Genomic DNA, 15,383 nt, shown 5'->3' on the forward strand with positions numbered 1-15,383 from the left:
CAGGACACTGTGGAGGTTGGGTGGTGAGGTTTCTGAAAGCTTTAGAAGTTTCTAGACAGTGGTGAGATACAGAAAGTAGTAGAAACTACCACTAGGAAGATTTTTGAATCCACTTCCTGCCTCCCAGGCAACTTCAAGGCAGGTTTCCTTGGCTCTAAGCCCTCCCACGGCTGGGTACTTGGGAGGGGTGCAAGTAAACACAAGTAAGCATTTGAGATCCACTATTTAGGTGTCCAAGATTCAGCCTGTCCTTTGAGGATCTGGAAGTTCAGATTGTCCATACCTTGGTCATATCTCACTGACCAGTGAGGCATGATTTATAGAGAAAAAGCAGTGAGGTGGCAGGGAGATACCACCAAACTGAGGAGCAGTACACCTAGGTACTAGACCTAGCTCTGGCTCTAAAGTGGGCTTCAGGAGTCCCCATCTGTGTCATCAGCAGGAAGTGCAGGGTGAACTAGGTTTCATAGTTTTTAAACTGTGCTCTCAGCATCCTGAAGTTCCTCAGGGACACCTTAGGCAGAGCAAGGGATCATAAGGAATTAATCAGGGAGCTTCTTGGACTGTAGTCTTTATTCTTAATAATTCTACTTGAATTGCTTTCATAGGCATCCATGTGTGTTATCATTGGAAGAAAAGCTGAGTCTACACAAGTTGAAAATCACCATGCTATGAATGACTTCTGATTATGCTTGTTTTTGACTTTGCTGGGCTGTGGGTCTAACTCTCTGTGAAAATTTAAGCAAATTCTATAACCATTCCAGGTCTTGGTGGCTACCATTTCTTCCTCACTGAGAGGAGAACTTGGCTCACACCTGTGGCCCCCAACCTCTCCACCACTAGGACCATCTCATCATGTTTCCTGCACCGGGACTCATATTTGGGAAATTTTTGTCTGCTGAATAGGTTGAATTTTTTTAATAATCCAGTTTCCCACTTTTTCATGATTCAAAGACACATAAAGACCAGTCAAAGCCTTTGATCACCATGAGACAAGCTGTGCTTCTGAGCCCAAAAAAAATTGATATTTGAGTGAAGCTTGCGATGCAGCTTTATTGTGGGCAAATGTACAATTTCTGCTATTCCTCTTACAATATCAGAAATCATTCCCCACCCTCCACTGTTCTCTTAGAAGGTCTAGGTTGGAATCCCCCAAGGAGGAAGATTTGGTTTCTACGACCCCTTTCCAGCTTTGCTATGCCTGGGGGTGTTAATAGAATAAGGGACAGGAGTCTGAAGGGAAGGGTTTATTGCCACCTGCATGGAGACAAATGATAACAAAGACTATACAGGTTTAGGCAGGGTCTGTCTCCAGCTTGTTTGGTAGGGAACAGCCAAGCCAATGTGGCTCCTCTGTTGCTTCCCATATGCTGCTTCTGCCTTCCCACTGACTCATTCTGCCCAAATCTTCAATTGCAGTGCTGAAGACCATCAAAGGATGTCATGAGTTTCAGCTTCAGGAGGATGAAGACAAAGAAGCAGATGCCCAGAAGGACACTGAAGTGGAGGCCCCACCCACCCAGACAGAGGCACAGGTCAAGCCAGCCCAGGAGATCAAGAAGCAGGCTCAGCCAGCAGAGATGCAGACTGAAGTTGCCCAGGAGATGGCCAATGCATAAGCTGAGCCTATGGAAACATAGGATGAACCAGTTGATGCATAAGCTATGCTGGCCCACATGCAGTTCAAGCTAGCCAAGCTAACCACAAAGCTAAGACAAAGGCCAATGCAAAAGCCAACATGGCCCTGGCACTAACTGAACCAGTTGAGGTACAGACTAAGTTACCTAAGATAAAATTCAAGCTGACTCTGATGCTCTCTGTGACTGAGGTATAGGTGAACTCACCCAAGACAAAGGTCAAACTAGCCCCTGCACTTGTTGAACCAGCTGAGTCACAGGCCAAGCCAGTCAAGGTGCAGGCTGAACCCACTGAGTTATGGTTCAAACTATGGGAGGTGCAGGCTGAGGAACATACTGAAGCAGCCAAGGGGCAGGCCAAAGTAGCTGAGAAACAAGCCCAGCTAGCTGATGAGCAGCCTAAGTCACAGGCCAAAGCAACTGAGCAGCAGGCCCAGGGGCAGCCTGAGGCACAGGTGGAAGCTGCCAAAGGAGCAAACAGAATCTGCTGGAAAACAGGTCAAACCAGCCCAGGAACCAGTTAAGGAACAGGTAGTGGCACAGGGCAAATTAGCCAAGAAGCAATCCAAAAATGCCAATAAACAGGCTGAGGCATAAGCCAAGTTATCCAGGGTGTAAGTATGGTCTGTACCATCCCAGGTGCAAACTGAGGCACTGGCCAAGGCATCCAAGGAACAGGCGGACACACAGGTCAAACCAGCTGAAGTACAGACTCAACAAGCCAAAAAGCAGGCCAAGCCTGATAAAAAGTAGGCTGAGGCACAGACTGAACCAGCCAAAGAATAGCTGAGTCATATGAGGAACAGGCCATACCAGCCAACAAACAGGCTCAATCACTCAGGAAGGAAGTTGAGCCAGGTGAGAATCAGACAGAGGCACAGGAGGAGCTGACTGAAGTCCAAGCAAAGAAGCAGGCTGAACCCCCCAAGATTCAGGGTGAAATCTGTGAGGTATAGACTGAGCTGGGCCAGGCACAGGCTAAGTCAGCTGAAGAGCAGACCAGAGAGCATGCTGAGCTACAGACCGAAGTAGCTAAGATAGCAGTTGGGGTGACTGAGGCTCAGGCCAAACCAACTGAGGAGTAGAGCAAGGAACTGCATAAACTGGGTGAGCCAACCAAGCCACAGCCCAAGCCACCTGAAAAGCAGCCTGACCCAACAAATGTACAGGCTATGCCAGTCACCACGGCACTGTCACCATCAGAACCTATTGCATGCCCCAAGGAATCAAGCCAGCCAGCACTGAACCACAAACATTCAGGTTTCTGTCATTCTGCAGGTCAAGTCAATCGTGTCCAGCTCATCCTCAGAGATGGGTCTGAGGCACCAAAAATCCTTCTCCTCCAAGTTGAGGTGATAGATGGAACTGGCCAGGGAGCCCTCACAGGCATCTGCTCAGGCAGTGAAGCAAGAAAGAGCACAAGTCAATGCCTGCATGCAAGGTTTGACATGTTCCACTCTGCTATCTGATTGTGGCCTTCTCAGCAATTTAAAACCTCAGCTCATAAGGACCCTTAGGGAGGTTAACAACCCATTCTCTTGCTAGAGTATGTAAGGATCTTTAAGGGTCCATTTTAAATGGGCAAAGGGAGTATCCAACTCACTCTGAATCCTGGGCATCCTTTTGGAACTGTTGGGTGCTCGCTAGTAAAGAATCTCACCAGTTGTGGTTGGGTAGGCAAGTGGGCCACACAGGGCTGCAGGGCCTGAACCTGGCTTAGGGTACCATGGAACAGCATACTGGTTGGGCTGGCTTGCTTCTCTGGATTCTGCCCTCCTGCTGTGCCAGATGCCTACTGGCTCTGTAGTAGAACCTGGCTTCTTCTGTAGGGGTGAGGCCAGCCCATTTCATCCTTCTATGGACTGGGACTAGAAGTATGCATGACTAGAAACTAGGTAAGAGAGAGAAAGGGGATAAGTTTGGAGTAGTTGCTCTGCATCCTGGGTCCCCCACCCACCCTACCCCATAAAGTGTATAGACCACAGGTATTTCCAGAACGATTTCCACAGCTTTAAGAATGGCACTTTGGTTTCAGGCAGGAAATGGCCATTGTTCAGTTTGACTGCAGGCTAATTGCTAGAAGAGACCATAGCTTTCAGTTGGTTCAAAATTTGCATCTTACAGAAGAGGAAGAAGGCCCAGGGTCACATAGCACATTTTAATTCTAGTGGCAGAGCCAGATCTGAAAAACAGTAGTCCAGATTCTATAATTTTATTCTGGATATTTTTTCTTCAGGAAATGAAGGTGAATTATAAACAACCAAAGTCTGAGAAGGGGTATTGCATAGTGATTTAAGACACAGGCTCCAGAACCATCTCGCTTCTATTCAAATATCAATTCTTGTTGCTTTGAAGCTGTGTGACTTTGTGCTATTTACTTATACCCAGCCTGTTTCCTTATCTTGTAAATGAGGATATTAATATCTAAGACTATTATAAGGATTAAATGATATAATACATTTAAGAGCTACTAAAGGACCGCTGGCACAGAGTATGCACTCAATGACATATTAACCAGTATTTTCTGGCAAACTTGGTGAGGTATATTTTATTTCAAATAGGGACATGTGAGATAAACATACTCATCTAGGATGTGGCTGAAGATTCAACATAATAACTGATGTGTTGTGTGATCTTGGATGGGCAATTATATTTCTCCATGCCTCTGCTCTTCATCTATGTAATGAGGATAATTACTGATAAGAAGTGATAGTGAGGGGTTGTGTATAACACTACTTTGGGGAATAAAAAGAAGTTCACAGGGGTGAGGAAAAGAATGGTTATATAATTGATAGGGTGATTGGTTGGAAGTGGGAAACACATTTAGCATAGGAGAATTCAGATATGCAGTGATCAAACCATGTTTGCCTTTTCCATAGAATAGAGAAGTATAGGGCACAGGGGAGCAAATCCAGGATTCTCAGTTCTCAGCCACATAATGGCATTGAAACTGGCTCAGGACAGTTCTGTCAAGCTGGGATGGAAAGAAAAGTGTATTCAAAGACTTCACAAGTCCTCTTCCATCCCCATCATTGACACTTCTTTCAGACTTTTGTGTTCTTTAATGATCCTCTCAAACTCCCAGTGGTCCAAGCATATAGCACATAGCCTGATCCTCTTGTTATTCTCCTTCTCTCCCCTCATAATTCCCCTATATCCACTGTCACTCACATCCATGCCCCACCATTATGCATAGGTCAGGCCCTCATCAACTCTCACCTGGACTAATATATCCTAATATAGCTTCTCACAATTCTATCCTCCCTATTGGACAGACAAATTTTCTCAGATAATAGGAGTATTAAAATAAGAGGCAAAAAGGAGAAATTATTGTAATGAATAATGAGGAAACATTTTCCTGGAATCTAGAAAAGAGACCACAGGTGAATAGTGATCTAAGTGCTCAATAGGGAGATAAAGTAAAGCATCTGAACACATCGTAGTAAAATTTAAGCATATTAAAAAGAAAGAGAAAAAATGTAAAAGCTAGCTGAAGAAAGAAAAGCTCATCTCCAAAGGAACAATAATCAGATTAAACTTAAACTTCTCAACAGGAATATGGGATGCAAGAATTGTAGCTTCTATGACACTGTTCTAAGCACTTTACATATATTAAATCAATTCCCTAGAAACTCTATGGAGTAGATACTATTATTATTCATTTTATAGATGGAAAAACTGAGACAGAGAAAGGCTAAATAACTTATACAAGTTTATACATCTAGTAAGTGGCAGAGCCAGGACTTACTTAAAACCAGGCGGTTTAGTTCTAGAATCCATGCTTTTAACCACTATACCATATAGCCTGTATTGAAGTAACATTTGAGAAGATTTTAAATGAAATAATTTTATGCTTTTGGTTCTCATCAAAATAACATAAACTCACATTTCTCTGATCTTTCCCTATTACTACACTTAAAAATCCTGGAAGTAACACAATAGACAATTATAAAAGAACTCAAAAAGTTGAAAAGAGGAAGGCAGACTGACTAGATATTTCAATCTTGATGAATGACAATACAGTGAATTCCTTGAATTTTTCTTTCTCTTTTCTTTTTTTTTTATCTTCTATATATCCTAGGCTGGGCACTGCAACCAAGAACTGCCAACAGTAATAGATTTTGTTGTTGTTGCTGCTGTCGTAAGATAGATGTTGTGGTCTATTTTTTGTTAGAATAGATTTTTTAAGACTAAAGAAAAGATTGTTCTCTCTAGCCAAAGGAAAGGGAAGGGAACAGCAAAGCAGGATAGAAACCATTTTTTTTTTTAACAATGCCAGCCATACAACAGCATAACAGAGTGGACAATCCTCTTTTTTGCAGTGCCAGCAGAGATCAGATACAAAGTACTATTTCTCACTCTTCACTTAGTCAGCAGGCAGGCCCAGGTGAGCTCTTTCTGCCTCTGCTAGGAGGGTGCCCGCACACACAAGCAGGGAGTTCTAACTCCTGTACCCCACCCAGTAGCAGCAGGCAGAATCAGGTAAGTGCTTTTCTCCCATGCCAGCATTGTCAATAGAGAAGGAACAGAATGTCCATCTCCTTCCCCACAACTGGAAGCAGTAGATGACCCAGGGTGGTGCCCCCCATCTGTAATAATTCATTGTCAGAGGAAACATAGTGAAGAGTTTGGACTCTCACCCCTGTTCAGTGGTGGTAGGCAATGCCCCTCACTTTTACAACTAGAGAGTAAGAGGAGAATCTAGGAAAAGAAAGGGAGATTCTTTAAACCTGCATAGGAAGTACTGGGCAGACACCTGACAGATCCCAAAATGAAACTGATCAGAATCAAGATCCAAAAGGTATGAGAACTGAACCAAAGTATGGAATGCCATCCAGACTTTCAGAGTGGCCTCTGAGTGACACACAAACTAAACAGACTCAAATAGAAATACAAAGGATAGGAAATTTGTAACATTGAAACCACAGCTCTCAAAAGTAGGCCAGGATTCAGTTTAAGTTCATTGTTTCTTTGTTGACTTTCTGTGTTGATTACCTGTCTACTGCTGTCAGTGGAGTATTGAAGTCCCCCATTATTATTGTGTTGCCATCTATCTCACTTCTTAGGTCTTGTAGTAAATGTTTAATAAATTTGGTAACTCCAGTGTTAGCTGCATATATATTTAGATTGTGATAGACCTTTTATCATTATATGATATCCTTCTTTGTCTTTTTTAACTGCTGTTCCTTAAAGTTTGTTTTGTCTGTTATAAGAATGGCTACTGCTTTTGGTGTCCATTTGCATGGACTATCTTTTTCCACCCCTTTACCTTATGTTTATATGAATCCTTATATGTTAAGTAAGTCTCTTGAAGACAGCAGATACTTGGTTGGTGAATTCTTATCCATTATGCTATTCTGTATCTTTTAAGTGGAGCATTTAGGCCATTTACATTTAGCATTAGTATTGAGATGTGAGGCACTATTCTATTCATCATGCTAGTCGTTGCCTGAATACCTTTCAATTTTTTTATTGTGTTATTGTTTTATCAGTCCTGTGAGATTTATGCTTTAAGAAGGTTTTATTTTTGTGTATTTTGACTAAGAAGGTTCTATTTTCATGTATTTTAAGATTTTGTTTCAAGATTTAGAGGTCCGGCCGGGCGCGGTGGCTCAAGCCTGTAATCCCAGCACTTTGGGAGGCTGAGACGGGCGGATCACGAGGTCAGGAGATCGAGACCATCCTGACTAACATGGTGAAACCCCGTCTCTACTAAAAAATACAAAAAACTAGCCGGGCGAGGTGGCGGGCGCCTGTAGTCCCAGCTACTCGGGAGGCTGAGGCAGGAGAATGGCGTGAACCCGGGAGGCGGAGCTTGCAGTGAGCCGAGATCGCGCCACTGCACTCCAGCCTGGGTGACAGAGCGAGACTCCATCTCAAAAAAAAAAAAAAAAAAAAAAGATTTAGAGGTCCTTTTAGCAGTTCTTGTAGTGCTGGCTTGGTAGTGGCAGATTCTGTCAGAATTTGTTTGTCTGAAAAAGACTGTGTCTTTCCTTCATTTTTGAAGCTTAGTTTCACTGAATACAAAATTCTTGGCTGACAATTGTTTTGTTTAAAGCTAAAGATAGGACCCCAATCCCTTCTAGCCTGTAAGATTTCTGCTGAGAAATCAGCTGTTAATCTGATTAGTTTTGTTTTATAGGTTACCTGATACTTTTGCCTCACAGCTTTTAAGATTCTTTCCTTCATCTTGACTTTAGATAATCTGATAAATATGTGCCTAGGCAATAATCTCTTTGCAATAAATTTTCTTGATGTTTTTGAGCTTCTTGTATTTGGATGTCTAGATCTCCAGCAAGGCCAGGAAAGTTTTCCTCAATTATTCCCTCAAATATGTTTTTCAAACTTTTAGATTTCTCTTCTTCCTCAGGAACACCAGTTATTCTGAGGTTTGGTCATTTAACATAATCTCAAAATTCTTGGAAGATTTGTTCACTTTTTAAAATTCTTTTTTCTTTATCTTTGACAGATTTGGTTAATTCAAAACCTTGTCTTCCAGCTTTAAAGTTTTTACTTCTGTTTGTTTAATTCTATTATTGAGACTTTCAGTTTTATTTTGCATTTCTCTCAGTGTGTCCTTCATTTCTAGAAGTTGTGATTGTTTTTTATTTATGCTGTCTATTTCTCTGGAGATTTCTTTATTCATATCCTCTAACATTAAAAAATTTTTAAGTTGATATTCACCTTTCTCTTGTGCCTCCTTGAGTAGCTTAATAATTAACCTTCTGAATTATTCATCTGGCAATTCAAAGTTTCATTATTGGTTTGGATCCATTGATGGTGAGCTAGTGTGATCTTTTTGGGGATGTTAAAGAACATTGTTTTGACATATTACCAGAATTGTTTTTCTGGTTCCTTCTCATCTAAGTAGACTATATCAGAGGAAATATTTGGGGCTCAAGGGCTACTTTCATATTGTTTTTGTCCCACAAAGTGCTCCCTTGATGTAATGCTCTCTCCCTTTCCCTAGGGATGGGGCTTCCTGAGAGCCAGACTGCAGTGATTGTTATTTCTCTTCTGAGTTTATCCACCAATGGAGCTATCAGGCACTGGGCTGGTACTGAGGAGTGTCTGCAAAGAGTTCTGTGATGTGATCCATCTTCAGGTCTGTCAGCTATGGAGACCAGCACCTACTCTAGTGGAGGTAACAGGGGAGTGAAGTGGACTGTGTGGGACCTTGATTGTAGTTTTGTTTAGTGTGCTGTTTTTGTCTACTGCTGGTTGTGCTGGCTGTAAAATTGTCATGTGGATAGCCTCAGGACCTCTGGCTAGCCAGGATGTTACAGGTGGTGGGATTAGCTGTTGACTTCTCCTCTCATGGAGCAGGATTGTTCTGTTATGAGTTGCTGTAGTGGTTAAGTTGGTTGCCCCTAAGCTAGGAAGTGGCACTTTCAAAAGAGAGCATCAGCTTTGGTAGTATAGAGAGCATACAAGCTTACCCTAGGGTTGCCTGGATAAGTACTTGGGTTTCTCAGGTGGTGCATGGGGCCATACAGCTCCCAAGAGATTATGTTTCTTGTCTTTGGCTACCAGGGTGGGTAAAGAAAGACCATCAGGTGGGGAAAGGGTTAGGCATATCTAACCTTAGGCTCTTTTTGGTGGGGCTTGTTGTGGCCGCTGTGGGGGATGGGGGTGTGTTTCCCAGGCAGATGAAGTTATGTTCCCAGGGGAATATGGCTGCCTCTGTTGTGTTATACAGGTCACCAGGGAAATGGGGGAAAGCCAGCAGTGACAGGCCTCACCCAGCTCCTACTCAGGCAGAAAGGCCAATCTCACTCCTGCCATGCTCCCCCAATGGCACAAGTTTATATCAAGGCAGCTGGTGAGCAGGGCTTGGAACTTGCCCCAGGCTACAAGCATCCTTTCTGAGAAAGCAAACGGATTTTCTTGCTGAGAAAGCAAACAGGGCTTTCAGCTTTGCCCCTCCCCACTGTGGCTTCTGTGCTCTTATCTGTGCTTCTTGTTCACCCCCACCCCCAGATTCTGCCCTGGAAAATTTGCACGTGGTCGAAATTATTGCAAAGTTCACCTGAAAGTTTCCTTCTCCCTGTGATCTTTCCCCAATTCCACTGGCATCCCTCCCCAAAGACCCCTGTGAGATAACGTCGGAAATGGGTTCTCTGGGCTTCCTTGCGGGCCAGGAGTGCCTACAGGGTCCTTCCCACTGCTTCTTCTACTTTTATATTTCACTTGGCTCTCTAAATTTGTTTCAGTTCTAGGTAAGGTTAAATCCTTCTCCTGTGATCTGGATTTTCAGGTTCCCCACTGAGGATGTGTGTTCAGAGGCAGACTTTCCCCCTCTCACACTTTGGGCACTCGGTTTTTCAGCTCCTTCTCGGAGTTTGCCACAGCACACTCCTTTTAAAGGGTCTGTGAATTCTTTGGTTTTCCTGGTATGTTCCTGCAGTAGTTCTTGGAGCAAAAGTCTACATGCTCTTCTGTCCATCCAAGTGAAACCTGCATCTAGCCTCCTATCCACCACTGTCCTAAAAGTCTAAAAAGGAAATTATTTTTGAGAGAATAGATGTGATTTTTAACTATTCATGGAATTAATGTTTGTGCATTAGTCACAGCAATACAAAATCTTCCCAAGAATGTGAGTGTAATTTTTATTTATCATCCATGTGTTTTCATATCCTTAGAAGCACAATGTATGCTCAATCAATGTTATTACACTTTGCAACTACTAACGGAATTATTATTTTGGTTTGTTTGGATCATAAAGGCATAGTAGTATTTTGATTTTGCAGGTTTACTCCCAACAATTCTAGGTATTTAGTAAGCCCTTTAAGCTAATTGTAAATGATAAACATAATCACAGAATACCTGTGAACATATTCACACTCTTCTCAGAAAGTCTGTCCTTGTAGAAACCAGGCTGTTTGTCAAAAGTGATTGACAAAATCAAGTTTGGCGTCATGTCCTGAAGCTGAGAGGATGTTTAACCTGGCCCGAGAAAACAGGCCCCTACTTCACATCTGCTATCTTTGCCTTTGTCAAAAAATCCTACAAAAAATATGAAACTTCAGAACCTCTCTTTAGAAAAAGTGTAATCCACTGAGTTAGAGCAGAAACAAACTACTGTAACCCAACCTCACACCGCAGCATTTAGTGGAGTCCCCCACCTAGTACTGTAGAATCAGAAACAGGAGCTGATTCTAGCCACAGGGTGCTCTAGCTTTCTCCTTAGCAAGACCCGTATCCCCATAGAAACCAAGTGAGTCAACCAGAAAGCCTGCAGCTTGCAGAGAAGGGTTCCTAGAAAAGAAGGTCTGGCACATGGCCCTAACCTCTATCCTGGTTCCTTTGAAAACCAGCAAAAAATGATACTGGGCCATAAACTGCCTCTTACACTCTGTGCCCACAAAGATGGGAAGCCAGATTTATGGAAAAAAAGGATGAGGTTTCCCTCTATGTTCCAGTTTTCCCTACATCCCCTAAAATAGAAGGTTAGATAGGCAGAAAACAGTTTTGCCTGGCTCTTAATATCTAAATCCTTACACTACTAACTTGCATAGTATACCAGGCCGTCTAATGTTAGCAGCTACCATTTGTCAAGTAACTACTATGTGCCTTGTCACTATCTACACACTTTACAAACGTTGTCTCATTTAAATTTGATTTTCACAACAACCCTCTAAGATAGGTAATACTCTCAGCCTCATTTTACAAATGAAGAAACCAAGGTTAAGAAACATGCCCAAGGTCTCATAACCTTGAAGTGATAAGGCTGGGATTTGAACTTACATATGACATCCACTCTGCTGTGCTCTCTCTAATACTGAAGACCTGCCTATCTCTTTGCCACTTCTCCTACCCAACCTCCCATCTCCAGCAACCCCACATATACTATACCTTATTACACTTCCAACGGTCATCTGCTCAGACTATCACCTATGAAACCTTCTCATCTCAACTACCGGGTTTTTGTCCACTTATTTTGTTAGCTATTGAGAGAAGTATATTTATGTCTTTTGGTTTACTAATCATTTCTTTTAGACCATTTCATTGGTCTAAGCTGCTTTTAAATCTGTCTGTTGAGATCTTTATTTCAATTTTTATACTCTTTTCCTTCTAGAATTCCCATCTGGTTCTTTCAAATAGATTTTAGCTCTCTGGAATTCTCCTCATTTCATCTATCTTTTCTCTTTTTCTTTTCTATTTTCGTGAACATATTAGTCATAATTATTTAAAAGTCCTTGTCTGATAATAGTAATATCTGAAACATCTATGGGTCTGTTTTGTTTTTATTGGCTATTTTTATTCTTTCTCTTTCATGGTAAACCAGAATACCTCTGGTTTCTGGGGTGTTAGCTCTCCAGGGTTTCCAATGGAGAATTTGGCATGTTTACCCTTGATGGGTCCAGAATTTTAATCCTTGACTTCACATAGTTTAATGGCAAAATCTTCACTTTACTTTCTGAAAGCTTTCTATTTAGCTTTTTAGCCTTCTGAGCTCCAGAATTTGGCAAACATCTTAAGGCGAAAACCAGCTAGTCATAGGCTCAGTTCTCTACATTTCCCATGTAACTGGGCTCTGTCATATTCTCCTGTTTTGTTTCTCCAGCACCAAGGCACTATCAAAAGCTCTGTTGGTTTCTCTAACTCTCAGCAGCAGCCTTCTGACTGGAGCCATGTCTGTGTTTTCAGCCTAATGCAAACCAGAAAGCAGAAAATACCCACAGAGGAAAAATAGCTGTACAAATGTTAGTTTACCTCTGCAGATTTTACAGGCTCATAAGTGGAAGGAGCTTGCCTTATCTCAGATGAGACTTTGAACTGTGGAATTTTGAGTTAATGCTGAAATGAGTTAAGAGTTTGGGGGACTGTTGGGAAGGCATAATTGGTTTTGAAATATGAGGACATGAGATTTGGCAAGGGCAGGGGTGGAATAATATGGTTTGGCTCTGTGTCCCCACACAAATCTCATCTTGAATTGTACTCCCATAATTCCCATGTGTAATGGGAGGGACCTGGTAGGAGACAATTGAATCATGGGGGTGGTTTCCCCCATACTATTCCCATGGTAGTGGATAAGTCTCACAAATCTGATGATTTTATCAGGGGTTTCCGCTTTTGCGTCTTCCTCATTCTCTCTGCCTACTGCCGTCCATGTAAGATCTGACTTGATCCTCCTTGCCTTCTGCCATGATTGTGAGGTTTCCCCAGCCACATGGAACTGTAAGTCCAATTAAACCTCTTTCTTTTGTAAATTGCCCAGTCTCAGGTATGTCTTTATCAGCAGCATGAAAACGGACTAACACACCAACCTACACCATCCTACCTCGGTCTTAAGATGCATGCATCCACACACACCCTCACCTACACTATTTCCCATTCTCTGATTTTGCAACTTGCCTTGCATCCTAACATCAAATCTAAAATGGTCTCTTTGACATTCCAATTTCTTTTTAGTAGCAACATAGCAACAATATTCTGTTGTCTTACTTTGAACCATGATTAGTTAAAATCCCCAGATATCATAACTCCAAAGAATTGCCAGGCTAGGCCTCCTCCTTTACTTCTCATGGAATTCATTAAAAATATATATATATTTTAGGTCGGGGTACATGTGCAAGTTTGTTATACAGGTAAACTTGTGTCATTTTTTTTTTTTTTTTTTGTAAAGATTAGTCCATCACATAGGTACTAAGCTTAGTACCCAATAATTATTTTTCCTGATCTTCTCTCTTCTCCCACCCTCCACCCTCAAGTAGGCCCCAGTGTCTGTTGTTCCCCTCTCTGTGTCCACGTGTTCCAATCATTGAGCTCCCACTTATAAGTGAGGGCATGCGGTATTTTGTTCGCTGTTCATGCATTAGTTTGCTAAGGAAAATGGCCTCCAGCACCATCCATGTTCCTGCAAAGGACATGATCTCATTCTTGTTTATAGCTGCATATTATTCCATGGTCTACATGTACATTTTCTTTATGCAGTCTGTGATTGATGGGCATTTAGGTTGATTCCATGTCTTTGGTATTGTGAATAGTGCTGGGGTGAATATACACATACATGTGTCTTTACAGTAGAAGTATTTTTATTGCTTTGAGTATATACCCAGTAATGGGATTACTGAGTTTAATAGTAGTTCTGTTTTTACCTCTTTGAGGAATCACCACACTGCTTTCCACCATGACTGAACTCCCACCAACAGTATATAAGTGTTCTCTTGGCAGACAAGTCGGCTCAGGGGAGGCGGCAGCTGCGCAGCGGTGGGGGTATGGCCCAGGCCCCAGCCCTGCCCGGGGCACGGCTGCAGGGCGGACGGGTGAACCCTGGGTGAGGTGGCCTCTGCTTGCGCGGTGTCGCCGCGCCATTGTTGGGGGAGGGGGCTGCTGCTGAGCGAGGCGGAGTAGGAGACGAGCGAAGGCGCCAACGGCGGCGGAGAGGAGCGGAGGCGCCCCACGGGGAACACACTGACTTGTTGCGTGTCCCTCAATGCCAGCTCCAAGCTGGGCCAGCGCGCGGGGTCCGCGCGTCCGACATCTGCGAGGCGGCGTCCCGGGACGCGGTGGCGGTAGCGCCTGCTGCTGTGGAGCCTGCCGAGTTTGATTTCGGAGAAGGTGAGGGCCACCACCTGCAGCACCTCAGCGACCGCGAGATGCCGGAAGATTTAGCTTTGGAGTCAAACCATTCTGACCATCCCAGGGCAAGCACAATTTTCCGGCGCAAATCTCAAACAGATGTGAGAGAAAAGAGGAAGAGCAAATCATTTAAACTGTGTATCTCCAGGGTAGCTTACTAAAAAGTATAGCTCACGCTCAACAATATTTCTACATGACAGCACAATCAACCAGTCTAATCTTAGAACCACAGTAAAATGTGTGACCCTAGCAATATATCACCACATAAAGAACAGAGATGCAAATAGATCCCTAGATATTTTTGATGAGAGATCACATCCACTTACACAAGAAAAGGTTCCAGAAGAATAGTTTAAGCATGATCCTGAGCACAAATTTATTTACAGATCTGTTCATACGCCTTTTAGTGCCGCACAGCTAACAGCTGAATGTGCAATAGTAACTTTGGTTTACTTAGAAAAAATTTTAACTTATGCTGAAACCGACATTTGTCCCACTAACTGGAAAAGGATTGGTCTGGGAGCCATTCTTCTTGCCTCCAAGATTTGGGACGATCAGGCTGTATGGAATATGTACTACTGCCAGATCTTCAAGGACATTACAGTTGAGGACATGAATGAAATGGAAAGGCATTTTTTTGGAGTTTCTTCAGTTTAATATTAATGTTCCTGCCAGTGTTTATGCCAAATACTACTTTGACCTTCGCTCCTTAGCAGATGACAATAACCTGAATTTTCTGTTCGCTCCTCTTAGCAAAGAAAGAGCACAGAACCTAGAGGCTATTTCTAGATTGTGAAGACAAAGACTTGTGTAGAGCTCCTATGAGAAGGTTATATGAGGGGTTATAACGTCACGTCATGGCACCTTTATCTACAAAGATTGGAGAAATATCACCTTTCCTGCTCAAAACCCGGCAAAATTAGTATTTTCATCAATAGGATGGATCTCGAATTCGAGAGATTTATGGACAACAAGGATTATACTCCATAGAAAAGAATGGGACCTTGTCAATGCAGCAAAACATTCTTCTGTCCTTTTAAATGTAAACAGAGTTACAAAAACGACTCCAAAACATTATTCTGTCCTTTTAAATGTAAACAGAGTTACAAAAACGACTCCAAAGTGAAGGTTCCTTTCACACACAGATATTTGCTTACTATT

The 15,383-nt window shown here is 42.6% G+C and overlaps 1 pseudogene; it reads left to right on the plus strand.

Annotated features, from left to right (window-relative positions):
- The first annotated feature begins 14,051 nt into the window (after window positions 1–14,051).
- On the plus strand, window positions 14,052–15,070 carry LOC112615206 (annotated as a pseudogene).
- Window positions 15,071–15,383: the final 313 nt, after the last annotated feature.

Source organism: Theropithecus gelada, chromosome X (genome assembly GCF_003255815.1).
Source record: "Theropithecus gelada isolate Dixy chromosome X, Tgel_1.0, whole genome shotgun sequence".
NCBI lineage: Eukaryota > Metazoa > Chordata > Mammalia > Primates > Cercopithecidae > Theropithecus > Theropithecus gelada.